Here is a 21,598-nt window from a genome sequence, read left to right as displayed (position 1 = left end):
TGTGAAACTACTTGGGACATTTAATCAGTTTAAATGCTGAGGGATCCTGTGTATGCTTAGCCCTATTTGCTTCAGCCTATGCAAAGACTTCATTATAAGATATTTCTGCCTATGCAACTAACTCTGCTTAGCTTAACAATCGTAGCTGGCTTGACTACATGTAGAATCAGAAGGCATGCTGGGTTAGCTAGAAATTGACTGCATTCCTGAAGGGTACACAATGCAGGCAAACAACAGCCCCATAACAGCAGCTGCAAGCGTTGCTTTTCTGGATGGAGACAGCCGGTGAAAAACACTTCCAGTGGCGAGTTAAGGGTTGAAATACGTTTTGGTTTCAGAGAGTGTGTGTGTTCAGTTGTTTCATGATCCAGGTCGGTTCAGTGTGCTCAAGTTCAGCACAGAGCCTGGCTGAGAAGGCAGTCTCCAAATTCGCTTTTTCTTTTCGCTTCTGTCATGTTAATCTTTTTAAGTTCTGCTCAATAAAAGGAAACCATTTTTAAAACCCGTACCAATTGCTGTCCCCTCATCTCTTCAAATGAATGAATGGACCCAACTGCCCTATATAATTATAAGATATTAAAGCAATATATGCCAGAAGAACTCAGCAGGTCTGGCAGCATCTGTGGAGAGAGAAACGGAGTTAACATTTTGAGTCCACATGACTTTTCTTCAGAGCTGAAAGAGAGGTAGAAATGTGATTGGTTTTGTACTGTTGAAGAGGGGGTGGTGAACCTAGTTAGAACCCTTAAGAGTATTGATAGGCAGAGGGATCTGGGTGTACAGGTCACTGAAAGTGGCAACGCAGGTGGAGAAGATAGTCAAGAAGGAATACGGCATGCTTGCCTTCATTGGCCGGGGCACTGAGTTTAAAAATTGGCAAGTCATGTTGCAGCTTTATAGTTAGGCCACACTTGGAATATAGTGTTCAGTTCTGGTCACCACATTACCAGAAGGATGTGGAGGCTTTGGAGAGGCCACAGAAAAGATTTACCAGGATGTTGCCTGGTATGGAGGGCATTAGCTATGAGGAGAGGTTGGAGAAACTTGGTTTGTTCTCACTGGAATGACAGAGGTTAGGAGCGACCTGATAGAAGTCTACAAGATTATGAGGGGCATAGACAGAGTGAACAGTCAGAAGCTTTTTCCCAGGGTAGAAGAGTCAATTACTAGGGGGCATAAGTTTAAGGTGCGAGGGGCAAGGTTTAAAGGAGATGTACGAGGCAAGTTTTTTACACAGAGGGTGGTGGGTGCCTGGAACTCGCTGCCGGGGAGGCAGTGGAAGCAGATACGATAGTGAGTTTTAATGTTTTCCGTCTTGACGTCTTGACAAATACATGAATAGGATGGGAATAGAGAGATATGGTCCCCGGAAGGATAGGGGGTTTTAGTTCAGTCGGGCAGCACAGTCGGTGCAGGCTTGGAGGGCCGAAGGGCCTGTTCCTGTGCTGTAATTTTCTTTGATCTTTGTTCTTTGTCGAGTAAAACGGAAGGTCAGGAATGATTTGACAAAGATGTCATGGTCACAAGGCAAAGGGATTGGTAATGATAGACAGAGTAGATACAGGAAGGATGTTCCCGATGACCTGGGAGTCCAGCACCAAGGATCACTTTCTAAGGATATGGGGTAAATCTTTCAGGACTTAGATGAGGAGAAATTAACTCACTGAACGGGTTGTGAATCATCGAATCATAGAATTCCATAGTGCAGAATGAGGCCGTTTGGCCCATCAAATCTGCACCGACCACAATCCCACCCAGACGCTATTCCCGTAACTCCACATATTTACCCTACTAATCCCCTTGACACTAGGGTCAAATTGGCATGGCCAATCAATCTAATCTTTGGACTGTGGGAGGAAACCAGAGCACCCGAAGGAAACCCACGCAGACACGAGGAGAGTGTGCAAACTCCACATAGACAGTGACCCGAGGCCGGAATTGAACCCGGGTCCCTGTGCCAACCGTGCCACCTGGAATTCTTTGAAGGTTGTGGGTGCTCTATGGTTGGATGCACTTAAGGCTGACTTAGACAGATTTGGGGTTTCTTGGGGAATTAAGGGATATGGGGAGCAGGGGGGAAAATGGAGTTGAAGCCCAAGGTCAGCCATGACCATAATGAATGGCCTGAGTCTGGTAGCGACAGTCGGGAAACCTTCCCGCTCGCCATGCCTTCCTCGGGAGAAACGTACCCAAATAGCAGGTTCTTCACCCCGTAGGAGTGTCTTTAAATACAGTAGGTGCTGGAATAGATACTTAGAACTTTCATTTATTTGTGTTAACATGGCTCCTAAGGTCTGCCCATGGAGGATACTTGTTATGTTGGCACAGAGGGAGAAAGAGCACAGGGCGGTAGGTGGAGAGCATGGTTCGGCATGGGTTGGCCTTAAATTGACATGTGGAGCCATGGGGTTGCAGTTGACGTAGAGGGTATAAGGGGCTCTCGGGGGAGTTATTGGGGGCACGGTCTGGTTTAGAATGTGTGAGGGGGCTATTGGTGGCTGGTGAAGCAGACAGCCCCTGCGGCCATCTCCAATCAGTGTCGGCGGGAGGGGGGGTGGCGGGGTGAGGGGGGGGGGGCGCGGGGGGCAACTCCATCCTACAGCCACCTGTCCCTGCCCCTCACAGAGTGTTGCCAATAATTCAAAACCCAGAATCCACAGTATTTTAATTTTTTTCTCTTTTAATTTTTGAAATTCCCCTTGCTTTGCTCCTCCAGCTTTGGCTGGTGGGAGGACTGGGGGTGGGGTCACGGGGCGGGGGGGGGGGGGGGGGGGGGGGGGGGGGTGGGGGGGAGCCATAGGGGCTGTTACCAGTGGGGCGGGGAGGGGGCGGTCATTTTTAAGATCTTGGAAGCAAGCCATCGGTGAGCATAGCCAGACCTGAATCGGAGCTGAGTGGCAGTACATGTAATTCCCTTTATTCCAGCAGTTTCTACTCTAAATAAAGCTGGGCCAAGCAGCTGCAATGAAGCAAATTACTTCTGTTTTCATGACTTGGAACATCTTAACTCACCGACAGGTGTTTCATTTTGTTTTACAGATGCTACACGCCATCAATGTTGACATCAAGATCCACCGCATTACAGTGAGAGGGAGAAGGTGGGTGGGGGCAGAGAGACCAGCTCACAACTGGAAATCAATGGAAACAGTCTGACAACGCATTGAAGCAGCAGAATTCTTCCGAGGATTGCTAATTAAATTCTGAAAGGTACACCCTCGTCAACATAGTTGCTCCCCCACGTTGCCTAGTCTCGAGGTGAGAATGGGTCTGCGGGGGGATGTTGCAGAGTGGGGGAGTGTTACTTGTTATCTGACAACGATCATCCATCATGTTGGCAGCAACAGTGGGTGTATAATTGGCTCATTTGCCCCATGTGGGCTCCAGGATTTCTGCCTTTCTCCATGATGGAAAAGACTATTGGAATTAGGGGGAGGCGGTGGCCTAGTGGTATTATTACTCGACTATTAATCCAGAAACTCCACTAATGTTCTGGGGATCTGGGTTCGAATCCCGCCATGGCAGCTGGTGGAATTTGAATTCAATAAAAATCTGGAATTAAGAATCTACTGATGATCATGAAACCATTGTTGGAAAAACCCTAATGTCCTTTAGGGAAGGAAGCTTGTCGTCCTTAACCGGTCTGTCCTACGTGTGACTCCAAAGCCACAGCAATGTGGTTGACTCTCAACTGCCCTCCAAGGGCAACTAGGGATGGGCAATAAATGCTGGCCAGCCGGCAAACCCCCATCCCACGAATGAATAAAAAAAAACTACAGGGATATCCTTGGGAAAAGCTGTTCATTTCTGACTAAATCTCTGAACAAAGTGACATGCTACCAAAGTTTTCCCTCTTGCACTCATCAGGACAAACACAAGCATGTCAAATTTCAGACGATTGCAGCAATTTACACTACAGGAGAAAAGGATACTGATCGGTTGGCAAGTTGACTCTGATTAGTCGAAGTGTCGCCATGGCTGCCTTCCTTCTTTTTTGAATTACCTGGAGGTTTGTGAGCCAGGGTGACTTGATAAGGCGCTGAGAAGCTGCTTCTCCCGGCTGGGAAATCTAGCAGCAGCGATGAAGAGTTACAGGATTGTTAGCCATTTCGGACCAAGATGAGGAGAGATTTCTTCACTCGGTGAGTTGTGACTTTTGGGAATTCGCTTCCTCAGAAGACTGTGAAGTTTCAGTCAAAAAGCATGTTCAATGTTGAGATCGATAGATCTTTTGGGAATAAGTAAGTAAAGTTTATTTATTAGTGTCACAAGTAGGCTTACATTAACACTGCAATGAAGTTATTGTGAAAATCCCCTAGTCACCACACTCGGCACGTGTTCGGGTACACTGAGGGAGAATTTAGCATGGCCAATGCACCTAACCAGCACGTCTTTCGGACTGTGGGTGGAAACCGGAGCACCCGGAGGAAACCCACGCAGACAGGGGGAGAACGTGCAAACTCCATACAGACAGCGACCCGTGCCGGGAATTGAACCCGGGTCCCTGGCGCTGTGAGGAGGCAGTGCTAACCATTGTGCCAGAAGTGATTCATTTTGGTAGAAGTGATGCAGAGGGACAATACAAAACAAAAGGTCCAATTTTAATCTAATTGCAGGAACAGAGGGACCTGGGTGCATGTGTGCATTAATTGTTGAAGACGGCAGGACAGTTGGAGAGAGCAGTTAATGCAGCGTACACGGCTTCATTAATAGGAGCATTGAGCACAAAAGCAAGGAAGTGATACTAAACCCATATAAAACACTAGTTCAGCCTCAACTGGAGTATTGTCTCCAGTTCTGGGCACCACATGTTAGGGAGAGTGTGAAAGTATCAGAGAGAATGCAGAAAGATTCACCAGAATGATCCCAGGGTTGAAGAACTTCAGTTATGAGGATAGATTGGTGAAATTGGGACATATCCTCAGAGGAAAGAAGTTTGAGAGGAGATTTGATAGAGGTATTCAAAATCATCAGGGTCCGGACCGAGTAGATAGGGAGAAACTGCGAAGGAAACAATGGTTGACCTGAGAGGAAACTTCTTCACACAGTGAGTGGTTAGGATCTGGAATGCACTGCCTGAGAGTGTGGTGGAGGCAGGTTCAATCCAGGCATTCACAAGGGAATTGGAAGGAAGGTGGGGGAATCAAGATATTGAATTTGATGAAGAGCCATGATCGTAATGAATGGCGGAGCAGGCTCAAAGGGCCGAATGGCCTACTCCTACCTCTAGTTTCTATATTTCTATGAACTGAACTCAAGGACAAGGGAGAGAATCTATGCGTGGACCCAGAGGAAATGGGTGAGGTATTAAATGAGTATTTTGCGTCAGTATTCGCCAAAGAGGACTTGGTGGATGATGAGTCTGGGAAAGAGTGTGTAGATAGTTTGAATCATGTTGAGATCAAAAAGGAGGAGGTATTGGGGTTCATGAGAAACATTAAGGTAGGCAAGTCCCCAGGGCCTGATGGGATATATCCCAGAATACAAAGAGAGGCAAGAGAGGAAATTGCTGGAGACTTGAGAGAAATCTTTGTATCCTTACTGGCTACAGGCGAGGTCCCAGAGGATTGGAGAACAGCCAATGTTGTTCCTTTGTTTCAGAAGGGTAGCAAGAATAATCCAGGTAATTACAGGCCGGTGAGCCTTACATCAGTGGTAGGGAAATAATTGGAGAGGATTCTTCAAGACAGGATTTATTCCCACTTGGAAATAAGTGGACGTATTAGTAAGAGGCAACATGGTTTTGTGAAGGGGAGATCGTATCTCACTAACTTGATCGAGTTTTTCCAAGAAGTGACGAAGATGATTGATGAGGGTGGGGCTGTGGATGTTGTCTACATGGACTTCTGTAAGGCCTTTGACAAGATCCCTCATGGCAGACTGGTGCAGAAGGTGAAGTCGCATAGGATCAGAGGTGAGCTGGCAAGGTGGATACAAAACTGGCTCGGTCAAAGAAGACAGAGGGTAGCAGTGGAAGGGTGCGTTTCTGAATGGAGGGCTGTGACAAGTGGTGTTCCTCAGGGATCAGTGCTGGGACCTTTGCTGTTTGTAATATATATAAATGATTTGGAGGAAAATGTAACTGGATTGATTAGTAAGTTTGCGGATGACACAAAGGTTGGTGGATTTGCAGATAGTGTTGAGGATCATCAGAGGATATAGCAGGATATAGATCAGTTGGAGACTTGGTGGTGTCATCAGCAAACTTGAAAATTGAATTGGAGGGGAATTTGGCCGCACAGTCATAGGTGTATAAGGAGTATAGTAGGGGGCTGAGAATACAGCCTTGTGGGGCACCGGTGTTGAAGATTATCGTGGATAATCCCCTCTGGATTGCCCCTCTGGACCCTTTTGTATCTCTCCCCTCTCACCTTAAACCTATGCTCTCTAGTTTTAGGCTCCCCTCCCTTTGGGAAAAGATATTGACTATCGAGCTAATCTATGCCCCTCATTATTTTATAGAACTCTATAAGATCACCCCTCAGCCTTCTACGCTCCAGAGAAAAAAGTCCCAGTCTATCCAGCCTCTCCTTATAACCATCAAGTCCCGGTAGCATCCTGGTAAATCTTTTCTGCACTCTTTCCAGTTTAATAATATACTTTCTATAATAGGGTGACCAGAACTGTATACAGTGGTGACCAGAACTGTACACAATTTGTGAAGCAGTCAGGGCATTGCCGTCCAATTTTTGCCAATTTTCTGCCCTTTCCCAAAAGGAACTGACGTTGAAAAAGCAAAGCAGTGCAGGAAATCTGGAGCAAAAATACAGAAAATGCTGGTAAATGCTCAGCGGGTCTAGGGAGAGGGAGGCAGAGTTAACATTTCAGACCAATGACCATTCATCAGAAATGTGTGGTCATTAGGCTGACAATTTGTTTTCTATAAGGCAGTCCCAAGATGTAGAACACAGACAAGCAGGCAGGCTGGGGACACACGTTCCTGGAGAGACAATGGCAGGAGGTCAGGTAGGTAAGGAAAACCAACACTGCTGGCCATAAAACAGCCTTTATCATCCTGCCCTTGCCTCCATCTTCATCATCCACCACAGTCTCTAGTTCCCATTTGTCCATCATCTCCATACATAGATTCAGGCCTTTCACTGCTCCTCGCCCAGTTCAATCTCTCTGGCACTGGTTATGCATGAGCTTTGCATTTTTTTAGGGAGAATACTAATGTTAAAGGAACACGCAAACTGCAGGCACTTTTTTCATGACAATCGGCAATGGTTTCAGAGACCAGCTTTCGAATCCAGATTTTGCTTTTAATTGAATTGGGATTTGAACCCAGGTCCCCACAGCATGAGCCCCAGGCCTCTAGGTTATGAGCTCAGTGACATTACAACTGCCCCATCATCTCCCGCTAAACCCGCTGGACATTTACTCATGATTGGATGTCTATTAACATTGGGCAAACCAAAAAGTGTTTTTAAAGTTAATGTCACAAGTAGGCTTACATTAACACTGCAATGAAGTTGCTGAGAAAATCCCCTAGTCGCCACACTCCGGCGCCTGCTCAGGTAGACTGAGGGGGAATTTAGCATGGCCAATTCACCTAACCAGCTCGTCTTTCGGACTGTGGGAGGAAACTGGAGCACCCAGAGGAAACCCACACAGACACGGGGAGAACGTTCAGACTGCACAGACAGTGACTCAAGCTGGGAATTGAACCTGGGGTCCCTTATATTATGAGGCAGCAGTGCTAATCACTGTGCCACCATGCCCCCATGCACCCCTCCCAAACCCCACCGTGCTATTGGGGCAAATCTGCGTCTGAGTCCTCATCTTCCACTATATCTATTGGCTCAAATCAAAGCTTCCTGTCTAACAACACCTGTCCTCTGCCCTCCATTTGTCTGTAACCTTATCCAGGCCTGAAACCTTCTGGGATCTCTGCACCAGTCTGTTTTTCTGCTCTCCTGATTGTAATCACTCAACTACTAATGGCCATGCCTTCAGATGCCAAGATCCTAAGAAATAGAATTCCCTCCCTAAACCCTCCCACCTCTGTACCTGCCTCTCTGCCTTTGAGCGGTGGTGTAGTCGTATCGTCACTGGACTAGCAATCCACAGACCCAGGGTAATGCTCTAGGGATCCAGGTTCGAATCCCACCAAACCAGATGGGGAAATTTGAATGCAATAAAAATTTACAATTAAAAGTCTAATGATGACCATGAAATTGTTGTCCTAAAAGTCCACCTGGTTCAACTAATGTCCTTTAGGGAAGGAAATCTGATGGCCTAGCGGTATTATCGCTAGACTGTTAATCCAAAAACTCACCAGTGTTCTGGGGACCCGGGTTTGAATCCCACCATAGCAGATGGTGGAATTTGAATTCAATAAAAAAAAATCTGGAATTAAAAATTTACTGATGACCATAAAACCATTGTCGATTGTTGTAGAAACCCATCTGGTTCACTAATATCCTTTAGGGAAGGAAATCTGCCATCCTTACCTGGTCTGGCCTACATGTGACTCCAGACCCACAACAATGTGATTGACTCTGAACTGCCCTCCAAAGGCAACTCGGGATGGGCAATCAATGCTAGCCAGCCAGAGATGCCTGTGCCCCACAAATGAATTTTTAAAACTCCAGATCCACATGTGGTCAACTATGTGCCCTCTGCCCTTTGAAATGATCCAACAAGGGCGATAAATGCTGGCCCAATCAGCATTGCCCACATCCCATGAATGAATTTTAAAAAGCCATCAAGAGAATGGGAGCATGCCACTGGATAAATATCACAGAGGCCTGGACTAATATTCAACCCCCACCATGCCAGTTGGCAGAATTTAAATTCAATTAATCAATAAATCTGGAATGAAGGAGCTAGTAATGGTGACAAAGAATACGACTGGTTTGATAGAAAAGCCACATGGCTCACTGATGTGCTTTAGGGAAGGAAATCTGCCGTCCTTACCTGGTCTGGCCTACATGTGACTCCAGAGCAACAGCAATGTGGTTGACTCTCAACTACACCTGAAATGGCCCAGTTGTATCAAACGGCTACTTAAAAGTTTGAATGAGAATAACACTGAATAGACCACCCAGTTTCAACAAGGGCTGCTCTTTACCTTGCCCAGTGAACAAGGTAAAAACCAACTTGACCTCGTACTTACGTTGATGCTAAGAGATTGTTTCTTCTTGTGGGAGAGTCTAGGAGCAGAAACTGAACTAGATATAAATAATGTGGCTACAAGAGCAGGTCAGAGACTAGGAATTCTGAGGCAAGTAACTCACCTCCTGACTCCCCAAAGCCTGTCCACCATCTACAAGTCAGGGCTGTGATGGGATAGTCTCCGCTTGCCTGAATGAGGAAGATGCCCTCATTGGGCCTAATTCCGGATGCTAGGACAAAGCACCCCATTTGATCAGCACCCCATCCACATTCACTCCCTCCATCACTGATGCACAGTAACAGCCATGTCTACCATCAACAAGATGCACTGCAGCAACTCACCAAGGCTTCTTCGGCAGCACCTTCCAAACCTGCGACTTCTACCACCTAGAAGGAAAAGTGGAGCAGATATCTGGGAACACCTCCTCCTGGAGATTCCCCTCCAAGCCACCCAACATTTGACTTGGAAAAATATCACCGTTCCTTCACTGTTGCTGGGTCAAAATCCTTTCCGAACAGCAGTGTGGTGGTATCTACACCACATGGACTGCAGCGATTCAAGAAGGCAGCTCACCACCACCCTCTTAAGGGTCCTAGCCAGTCCTAGCCAAGGGTCCTGACCTAGCCAGTGACGTCCGCATCCCATGAATGAATAAAGAAAAAGACCATTTGGCCGAGTTTGTTCATTCAAATATTCATGTTCTCCCAGCCTTTGTCATCTCATCAATATTTCCTTCAATTCCTTTCTCCCTCATGTAGCTTCCCTTAAATGCATCCATGCAAATTGCCTCAACAACTCCATGTGCTAGCGCGCTCCATATTCTCACTACTCTCTGGGTAAAGACGTTTCTCCAGAATTCATTATTAGATTTAATAGCGACTATCTTATATTTCTGGTTTCTCCCACAAATGTGTTTCTCTGAGTTTATGCAATCAAAGCCCTTCATTAGCGATTTCTATCAAGTCACCCCTCAGTCTTTACTTATCTAGAGAAACGAGCCCCAGTCTGTTCAAGCCATCCTGATAGGTATCATCACTCAGTTCTGTTACAGTGGCACAGTGGTTAGCATTGCTGCCTCACAGCACCAGGGAGCTGGGTTCAATTCCCAGTTTGGGTCACTATCTGTGCGGAATCTGCATGTTGTCTGCATGCGTTTCCTTCCGGGTGCTCCGGTTTCCACCCAGAGTCCGAAAGATGTGCTGATTAGGTGCATTGGCCATGCTAAATTCTCCCTCAGTGTACCCGAACAGACACCGGAGTGTGGCGACGAGGGGATTTTCACAGTAACTTCATTGCAGTGTCAATGTAAGCCTACTTGTGACACTAATTTAAAAAATCATCCTTGCAAATCTTTTTAGCATCTTCTCTCCGGTGTTTCTGTTTCGTTTTTGTAATATGGAGACCAAAACTGTGAAGAATTGTCGAAGTGTCGTCTAACACCAACGGTGCACCGTGGCACAGTGGTTAGCACTGCTGCCTCACAGAGCCAGGGACCCGGGTTCGATTCCGGGCTTGGGCCACTGTCTGTGCGGAGTCTGCATGTTCTCCCCGTGTCTGCATGGGTTTCCTCCGGGTGCTCCAGTTTCCTCCCACAGTCCAAAAGAAGTGCTGGTTAGGTGCATTGGCCATGCTAAATTCTCCCTCACTGTACTCGAACAGGCGCCGGAGTGTGGTGACTAGGGGATTTTCACAGTAACTTCATTGCAGTGTTAATGCAAGCCTCCTTGTGACACTAATAAATAAACTTAAAATTTAACTTAACACTAGTGACACTAATAAATAAAGTTTAATAAATTAACACTCTCTTTTTGAGTTGGCTTCCTCAGAATAAAATAGCTCGTGGTTGAATTCTCTGCAAGGCTATGAGAATCCTGTTCCACTTTACACTAAACTACAGCAGCCTTGAGAGGGTTAAACCCAGAGTGCTGATCCCCTGCCTTGTGCATCACCTGACAGGGTCGCAGAATGTGTCGAAATGCATCATTAAACATGCTTCCACTCAGCTGCTGTGGATTCTTTTTATTTTATGTGACTTGGCTGCTGTGAGATATTCCTGGCCTTAATGTCCTCCTCTGTTTGCTGTGCATCTGTTCTACCTTCCCCCTCCCCAGCCTCTTTCCCAATCCAGCACACAGCCTGCGTCTTTAATACATAGCCGCCGCGTTGTGTCTGTGACTCCTTGCCTGCTCTCTCTTTCTCTCTGCATAGACGACGGGCAGAATTTTACACTCTCCATGCGGCTGGTTCAGAGGTGGGGGGGAGATTGGGGGGGTCTGAGGGCATTACATTGCAAGGATGGGATTCCCTCCAGGATCGCACCCACCTTGGCCCAAAGGCAATTTCATGGTTGGGTGGGTGGGGTCTCGGGTGAAACCCACCCTTTCACTTATTAAGGCCCTTAATTGGCGACTTGATGGCTTTTTCCAGCCCGGCGTCAAGTTTTAGGCTGGCCGGAGCGAGTAAGGCGGGAAACAGAAATAAACTTTTCTCCATCTTGGGTGGAAAGTGGGGAGGGAGTGGGTGGGGAGGGGGTGGGAGCAGGGTGCCTCACTCTGAAGATCCCTTGAGATTTGGGGTGCCCTCCCCTCCGGGACCTTGGAGCTATGCACCACCCCCCTCCCCTCCCTCACTAGGCCTAATTCCTGATGCTGCAATCGCACCCCCACTACCCTCCAGGGCATCCCCTATGATGGTGCCGGGGTGTGGCAACTTCTTGCAAGCTGTCCCCAGCTTCCCCTCTAATTCCATCCTTTATTCTCGATCTATGCTTTTAAAACTGAACTCTAACTCTTGTAAACTCTAACAATTGCTATGACTGTAACACTACATTCTGCACCCAGGGGATTTTCACAGTAACTTCATTGCAGTGTGAATGTAAGCCTTCTCCTTTCCTTCACTCCTATGTACTCCATGTTTTGATTGTATAACCCGCAAGAAACGATACTTTTCACTGTATACCAATGCATGTAACAATAATAAATCAAATCAAATCAAATCAAAAGATCCTCTCTGGGACTGACCATAAGAACTTGGTTCCAGGCAGAGCACTGCAGTACTTCTTCTGGCCACTGCAGCGCTGTGTCTGGATGGGTTGGCGAGCTCTCCGCCAATCTGATTGGTCGACAGCTCTCACATACGGGACCTCTTTCCAAAGGCGGACAGGAGTCTCACCGACTGCCAATCAGAGCTCAAATGTTAAATTGGTTAAATTCCTGGCACCTGAGGGGATCATAAATTGTGGAAGTGATAGATGGTGTTTTAGAATCCATAAAGTCCTACACTGCAGAAGGAGGCCATTCAGCCCATCGGGTCTGCACAGATCTCATCCCTATCCCCATGCATTTACCCTAGCTAGTCCTCCTGACACTAAGGGGCAATTCAGCATAGCCAACCTAACCTAACCCGCACATCTTTGGACTGCGGGAGGAAACCGGAGCACCCGGAGGAAACCCACAAAGATACGGGGAGAACATGCAAACTCCACACTGACCATGTTCCAAGCCGGGAATTGAACCCGGGTCCCTGGCGCTGTGGAGCAGCAGTGCTAACCACTGTACCACTGTGCCTCCCATGGGAAAGCGTGGGAAAGAAAGGAAAGAATTGGTTGACTGGAAAAGGTGGAGCAGACTTTATATTGAAGCATATCTGACCCTGGTCTTCCTGTGATGCTCTGTATATGCATAGGTTGGGAAGACAATCTGAAGTACCACAAAAGAATCATAGGCTCGTACAGCAGAAAAGGAGACTGTTCAGCCCATCGTGCCTGTGCCAGCTCTCTGAGGCAGCAATCCAATTAGTGTCATTCTCCTGGTAGCTGGGAAGTGTTGGTGGTGAAAGGTCTGGATTCACAACTGAACCGAATGGACAGAAAAATCAGGTGGCCCACAAAGGTCTCCTGCCATATTGTTTCCCTTGCCCAGAAACGCTACCTTGCTCGGGTGTCATGTGTAGCTAAAATGTGTCGCACTTTTACTTCCAATGTCATGGGTTTAATCCTCACTCCAGAGAACTGACACTCCAGAGCAGCGCTGAGGGAATGCTGCAAGGTCAGAGGTGCTGTCTTTCAGAGGAGATGTCGAGGCCCTTCTGAGGTGAAGGGAAATCCTTGCTGGTGTCCTGGCCAATATCACCCTGTAACCAATATCACAAAGAGACTGGCCATGATCAGGTTTGCGTGAGATAGCCATGCACAGATGAACAGCTACATTACAGCAGTGACTGCACTTCAAAAGCAACAACTTCATTGACTGTCAGGGGCCCTGTGATGTCCTGAGGTTGTATAAAGTGAACGTACCAATGCACACACAGTCTGTTGTCACTGCTGCTGTGAATTGCTCCACACTGTAAATCCACGGTCTTCCCGAGTGCTGGCAGCTCCAAGATATTAAAGAAATGAGAACCCACTTCCGAAGCCAGCTCTGTAACAGTGGAAGAGTTTCACATATTTCACTACACTCAAACAGTGACTACACTTCAAAAACGATTTGATTTGATTTATTATTGTCACATGTATTTGGATACAGTGAAAAGTATTGTTTCTTGCGCACTATAAGTTTATTTATTTCACAAATAGGCTTACATTAAACACTACAATGAAGTTACTGTGAAAATCCCCTCGTCACCACACTCTGGCACCTGGGTACACTGAGGGAGAATTTAGCATGGCCAATGCATCTAACCAGCTCATCTTTCAGACTGTGGGAGGAAACCAGAGCACCCGGAGGAAACCCACGCAGACACGGGGAGGACGTGCACACTCCACACAGACAGTGACCCAAGCCGGGAATCGAACCTGTGTCCCTGGCGCTATGAGATAGCAGTGCTAACCATTATGCCACTGCACAGACAAAGCATACCATTCATAGAGTACAAAGGGGAGAAGGAAAGGAGAGGGTGCAGAATATAGTGTTACAGTCGTAGCTAGGGTGTAGAGAAAGATCAGTTTAGTATATGGTAGGTCCATTCAAAAGTCTGGTGGCACAGGGAAGAAGCTGTTCTTGAGTCGGTTGGTACGTGACCTCAGACTTTTGTATCTTTATCCCAAGAAGGTGGAAGAGAGTATGTGCAGGGTGCACGGGGTCCTTGAGTATGCTGACTGCTTTTCCAAGGCAGCGGGAAGTATGCACGGTGTCAAAGGATGGGAGGCTGTTTGCGTGATGGACTGGGCTTCATTCACAAGCCTTTGTAGTTTCTTGTGGTCTTGGTCAGAGCAGGAACCATACCAAGCTGTGATACATCGGGAAAGGATGCTTTCTGAGGTGTTTCACTGGTTGTAAAGAATTTTGGGACTTCCCGAGGTTGTGCAAGGTGCTGTCTGAACGCTCGCTAGGTAAGGGCACGCTAGGATGATGTCCAATTACGAAGTGGCTGCAAATATAAAAAGCATCTATAAAGTAATTACGTTCTAACAAGTCAGGCGAACAGTGCATTGAAGCAGCCTCTCCCAAGGGGCCTGTATCATTGCGCATTAAAGCCTTGAGCTGTCTAGTCTCCGGTTTCTCTCGAAATAACTAGCCAGGTCCTCAGGGACAGTTCTTAATGTTGCTCCTACTCCTAATTTCTACGGATCAAAATACTTCAGCAAGACTCAGACATTGCTGTTTATTGACAGCATTGGCATTCAGAGGGACCCGTACGCAAAGCAGAGCCAGTTAATGTGGAGTAAAGGAGACAGTCAGGAAAGGCAAATGGTGAGTGGGTTTGGTGCAGAAAGCCTCCCCAAGTTGGACTATGGATAAACTCAACAATTAGCAACAATTGACTAAAAGTACTGAGCTATACAGACTGGAAGCTTCAACTTTAACCTCTGAACCGTGCTGGTAGGGACAGAGATGGATGTGCTACAATTCCCCATCCTGGCTTATGGGCTAATTGCAGTGAATGGTAATGTTCCCTGGCACCCCCCTATCTTAGCAGAGATCCATTTCCTTTGCCGGAGAGACTAGAACTGGGGGACACGGTTTAAAAATAAAGGGTCTCCCATTTAAGACAGAGATGAGGAGAGCTTTTCCTGTGCTCTGTGCTACCAAATAAACCTGTTGGACTTTAACCTGGTGTTGTTAAACTTCTTACTGTGTTTACCCCAGTCCAACGCCGGCATCTCCACATCAGAACTCTCTTCCCCAGGGAGTGGTAGGGGGTAGAGTCATTGAATCTTTTTAAGGCGGGATTAGATAGATTTTTGACCCACAAGGGAATCAAAGGGTATAAGAATGTGGAGTTGAAGTCAGCCATGATCTTATTGAATGGGGGAACAGGTTTCGAGGGATAGAATGCCCCTTTAGGTCTGAAGCGGAAGGGAACGTAAGATAGGAGGGACGGGATTCATTCTGGGATACCTCCACTGGAAGGCCACTTCAGATTGGTGGGGGCATCCTCCCCTCATGAGCCGGCGACCTCCGGCCCTCCTCCCAACAGCCCACCTCCAAACTGCGCCCACCCCTCACAACTCTCCAAGCACACCCACTACCCTCCATTCCCCAGGACCCCTGCTGCTCACCAGCAATGCAATTCCTGGGACTTGTGAGCAGCATGGTGGCACAGTGGTTAGCACTGCTGCGTCACAGCATCAGGGATCCAGGTTCGATTCCGGCCTTAATGATTGTCTGTGCAGAGTCTGGACATTCTCCCCGTGTCTGCGTGGGTTTCCTCTGGGTGCTCCGGTTTCCTCCCACACTCGAAACATGTGTGGGTTAGGTTGATTGGCCATGCTAAATTGCCCCTTACTGTTAGGGGGAATAGTGGGGTAAGTATGTGGGGTTACAGGGACAGGGCCTGGATGGGACTGTTGTCAGTGCAGGCTCGATGGGCCAAACGGCCTCCTTCTGTACCGTAGGGATTCTATGATTCTATGATTTCCAACCAACGAAGTGCTTTTATGAAGCATGGTCAGCGTGGCAACGTGGGAAAGTCGGAAGTAGCTGTGCACAGCAAGCTCCCATAAACAATGATGAATAAATAACCAGATCATCTGTGGTTTTAGTGATGTTGATCAAGGGATAAAAGTTGGCCAGGACACCAGGAAGACGTCGCCAACTCTTTAAAATAATACGATGGGATCTTTTATTCAAAGCTGACAGGAATTTGATGCCTCATCCACACGTGACTTTCCCTTGACCAGAACTGGACACATTATTCAAGGTGTGGCCTCAATCTGTAAGCTATGATCTAAGTGGAAACAAAAGTGCAGTATGGTTTTGATAATGTGTTTATACCTGTCACCTGGTAGGTTGAGATGTGATCTATATTCTCTGAAACAATCTGCCAAGCGTTTTGTTGTCTGTCCAGCCAAAACCTTCAGGGTATGGAAACCAGCCAACATTGCCTCCAATTCTTCCCCGATCAGCTGAGTTAAATGAAACACTTTTTGGAATCGTGCAAATGTGCCAAATAATAATTCATGAAAAAAATGAGCAGCTTAAACCAGAACAGAATGAACAGTCCTGATTTTAATTGCCTCGGCCTAGTGGAAAAGAGGTGGTGAAAGGTTAAGGTGAGTCACTTACGGCCTCCAATACCCCTACGTCCTGCTCCTTTGAGCAAATGAACAGGGGCAGCATGGTGGCACAGTGGTTAGCACTGCTGCCTCACAGTGGTAGGGACCCGGGTTCGATTCCCAACTTGGGTCTCTGTCTGTGTGGAGTTTGCACATTCTCCCCGTGTCTGCATGGGTTTCCTCCGGGTACTCCGGTTTCCTCCCACAGTCCGAAAGACGTGCTGGTTAGGTGCATTGTCCATGCTAAATTCTCCCTCAGTGTACCCATACAGGCGCCAGAGTGTGGCCACTGGGGAATTTTCACAGTAACTTCATTGCAGTGTTAATGTAAGCCTACTAGTGACAATAATAAATAAACTTAAACTGAATATCTACAAGAAAACAGCAGGGTTCTACTTTATAAATGCAGATGGAGTTCAGTTTTGGCTATCGAAAGCAAAGCCAACATTTCAACGTTGGCACTGTTTGGATGGAGGAGATTTCAATTTAATAACAGTGATTCCACTGGGGATAAATATAAGGTAGAATTTGACCCATGTTTCTCTCCTCACAGGATTCCTTGCAAATTGGGCTTAAAGGTTTGACATTGACTGATTAATGGAAAGTCTGGGATTGTTATAATGAATGGAGATCGTTTGCTTTGATTAATGGGCAGCTTCATTGTTGCTGCAACAACCAGGATGGTAAATGGTCAATTAGTGCCAAAGACATTAGGAGGGGATGACCAAAAACTTGGCCGGAGAGGTCTGCTTCAAACAGGCCTTGTAGGAGAAGAAGGAGGTAGAGGGGTGGACAGCTTTAGGCAGGAATATAGAGTCAAAGAAGTTCACAGCATGGAAACAGGCCCTTCGGCCCAACTTGTCCATGCCGCCCCTTTTGTTTAAACCACCAAGCTAGTCCCAATTGCCCGCATTTGGCCCATATCCCTCTATATCCATCTTACCCATGTAACTGTCTAAACGCTTGTACCAGCCTCTACTCCTACCTATCAGAACTTTAGAGCCTTGGTGTTTAACAGCAGAGTGATTGAAAATGGGGCTACTCAAGAGGCCGGAAGTGGAGGAGTGCAGGAATCTTGAAGGACTGGAGGAAATTATATGACTGGGGGAGCGAGGCCATGGAGGGATTTGAAAACAAGGATGTGAATTTTAAAGGCAAATGCATTCGTGGAGAGGGATTGTCACTTTTGGGCCAGTGAAACTGTGCCCCAGCGAGAGTTAGGAGAGGAAGTGAGGGAAGGTCAGCAGAAAAGATTTACTAGGATGCTACTGGGACTTGATGGTTTGAGTTATAAGGAGAGGCTGGATAAACTGGGACTTTTTTCCTGGAGCGTAGGAGGCTGAGGGGTGAGCTTATAGAGGTCTATAAAATAATGAGGGGCATAGATAAGGTAGTTAGTCAATATCTTTTCCCAAAGGTAGGGGAGTCTAAAATTAGAGGGCATAGGTTTAAGGTGAGAGGGAAGAGATATAAAAGGGTCCAGAGGGGCAATTTTTTCACACAGAGGGTGGTGAGTGTCTGGAATGAGCTGCCAAAGGTAGTAGTAGAGGCGGGTACAATTTTGTCTTTTAAAAAGCGTTTAGACAGTTACATGGGTAAGATGGGTATAGAGGGGTATGGGCCAAATGCGGGCAACTTGGACTAGCTTAGTGGTTAAAAAAAGGGGCGGCATGGACAAGTTGGGCCGAAGTGTCTGTTTCCATGCTGTAAACATCTATGACTCTATGATAGGTTGGCGCGGGGGGGGGGAGATGTTGGAATATGACAAAAGACCGAAACACATTGTGAAAGATATTAAAAACTCCCCCTCAGCTGCATTTCTGACTTTATTCCGCACATGATATTTGCTTTAAGAATGACTTTTAGCACCAGTAGATAAAGAGACAGCAATGAATCAGAATTCGGAACGAGAGCATCTGGCTCCAGGCCACAGTAACTGGACCAACTGATGTTTTTGTCTGTGGGTTAAAGATTTTACAGCCCAAATTAAATTTACCATTAAATTTTGCAAATTAGCCTCAATATTAAGCAAACAAAATCACCTGTCTCACACGCAGTGTTGAGGCATTGCAAAGATTAAACAAGGGATATAAAGATATGGTGAGACTACACACAACCCAGCATACTCATCACATATCGGAACACGGGGGGGGGGCAATATAAGGCCTTGTGAAATATATCCTTATGTATCTGCCCCTACCCCATTGTTCCTGCCTGTTTATAAATAAAGAGACAATGCGCTTGCTTGGCAGAAATGGATTAAGTCTGCCAGCCCTTCGAGGATTTGAAGTAATTAATAAACCAGATGGTGCATAAAGAATCAAAGTGGAAGCAAATCCACCTGCCTCAGTCTGTACCCAAACAAAAAATTATAATATAATTTTTCTAATTACTGTAATTATCCTGCGGTCGGCTTAGGCACAGGTTAAAGCCCTTGTAGCTGAAATTATTATGCGTTTAGCAGCACGCTTCTGCTTGGTTGACACTCAATGTAAGTCATCCGAATTTTAGGCTTTTACTTTCTGGTCAACCACCCCTCTGGCAGGTGTCGGCTCGTGTTCCATGAGATGTGCTCCATCGCGCCCTCCCCCCTACGCTCATGGCCTTTTCTCTCTATTTGCGAGCCAAGGTGGTTATGAGGTCCTGGGACAATGCAGCCTTGTGGTCGATGATCATAAGAAATAGGAGCAATGGACAGCACAGCGGCACAGGCTTCAGCACTGCTGCCTCACAGCGCCAGGGACCCGGGTTCAATTCCAGCCTCTGTTTGTGCAGAGTCTGCACATTCTCCCCATGCCGGTTAAGGGCGGCAGATTTCCTTCCCTAAAGGATTAGTGAACCAGATGGGTTTTTCTGACAATCGACAATGGTTTCATGGTCATCAGTAGATTCTTAATTCCGTTTTTTTTATTGAATTCAAATTCCGCCACCTGCCTTGTCGGGATTCGAACCCAGGTCCCCAGAACATTGTCTGTGCAGAGCCTGCATGTTCTCCCCGTGTCTGCGTGGATTTCTTCCGGGTGCTCTTGTTTCCTCCCACAGTCCAAAGATGTGCAGGTTAGGTTGATTGGCCATGCTAAATTGTCCCTTAATGTCAGGGTGACTAGCTAGGTGAAATGCATGGGGTTATGGGGATAGGGCCTGGGTGGGATTGTGGTCAGTACAAACTTGATGGGCCAAATGGCCTCCTTCTGCACTGTAGGGATTCTATGAATATGTTTGTGGTGGACCTCAGTTGTGCCTTTGTCCTATATGGACCACCGTTGTGTGTGTTTGTCATACCTGGACACACCCCCTTCCAGTTTGGTTCCTCCCCTCGGCACCTAGTATAAAGGTGGCTGTCTCCTCCCCCTTGTTCAGTCCAGGTCGGTTATTTGTTGGGATCTGCTCCTGATTCTGTTGTGGATAAAAGCCTACACTTGTATTGGCACACCGGTAGTCTTTCATCTTATTGATAGCGCATCAATGTTGCAAACATATAAGTTAAAAGCAGGAGTAAGCCACTCAGCCCTCCAAGCCTGCTACACTATTCGATAAGATCATGGCTGATCTAATTTTCACATTCCTGCCGACACCCAATAACCTTTCACCTCCTTGCTGATAAAGAAACTATCTAGTTCCGCCTTCAAGATATTCAAAAGTCCTCAACCACCTTTTGAGGAAGAGAACTCCAAAGTCTCACAAAGCCTCTGAAAGAAAAAAAATTCCTCATCTTTGTTTCAAATGGATGAACCCTTATTTTTAAACAGTGACTGTGGTGAACCATAGATGGTTACCACTATGGGTACTTGTACATATGTTACTCTTGTTACTGTTGGGGTTAGGGTTTGGGTGTTCCACCTGTTATTATTGTTTATGTGGTACACTCCGTTCGGCTCCACCTTCTTACAGGAGTATAAAGGTCGCTGCTACTTCCTAGTAGCCCTTAGTCTGGGATAATCTTGTTAAGTAGTGTGCTCCAATCTTGTTGTGAATAAAAGCCTTTATTCTCGGGTACGTCCTAGCCTCTCGTGTGAATCAATCGCGCCTCAGTGACCCCGAGACCCGGACTCTCATACAAGAGGAAACATCCTCTCCACATCCACCCTGTCAAGTCTCCTCAGGATCTTGGGCAGGTTTCTCCAATCTTGTCCCTTCCTGCCCCATTGCCAGCGAGAATGGAGAATTTGGCACTCTGCCAAAACTCCATTAGCTGCAGCGGCACTGGAGAATCCCAGCCGCAGGTGAAGTCTGAGGTTATTATTGCTGACGTATAAACCCATCTGGCAATGTTCTGGAATGTTCACTTAGACTTGGGACTACGCTTTAAAATTAGGACGGATTTAGCTAGAGTAAGTAAAGAGAAACTGTTTCCATTGACTGAAGTGTTGATAACCAGAGGGTTCAGTTTTCAGGAGATTGGCAAATAAAACAAGAGGCGGCATGTTTACAATGAGTGGTTAGGGTTTGGAATGCATTGCTGCTGACAACCTGTGAAAATAGATTCAATGGGTGTCTTCTAAATTCAACAAATACTTGCTGGAGAAAGAATTTGTAAGGATAGGGAAAGAGTGTGGGATTGGAACTCAGTGGATTGCCCTTTGCAAGAGCCAGCACAGAGATGATGGGTCGAATGGCCTCCTTCTTTTTCATGGGACATGGGCATCGCTGGCTGGGCCAGCATTTATTCCCCATTCCTAATTGCCCTTGAGGGAGCTTTTAAGAGTTAAACACATTGCTGAATCTGAAGTCACATGCAAGCCAGACCAGGTAAGGGCAGCAGATTTCCTTCCCTAAAGAACATCAGTGAACCAGACGGGTTTTTTCGACAATGGTCTCATCATTAGACTTTTAATTCCAGATTTATATTCAATTCAATTTTCACCATCTGTCATGGTGGGATTCGAATCTGGGTCCCCACAGCATTAACGTGAGGGTACCAGTCCAGTGCCTGTCCTTACCTTTCTCCCCTCCCCGTACTGTTCTGCCAATCTGTCTACACTGTCTAC

The sequence above is a fragment of the Mustelus asterias genome, chromosome 1 (assembly GCF_964213995.1).
Source record: "Mustelus asterias chromosome 1, sMusAst1.hap1.1, whole genome shotgun sequence".
NCBI lineage: Eukaryota > Metazoa > Chordata > Chondrichthyes > Carcharhiniformes > Triakidae > Mustelus > Mustelus asterias.
This window is presented reverse-complemented; position numbering follows the sequence as displayed.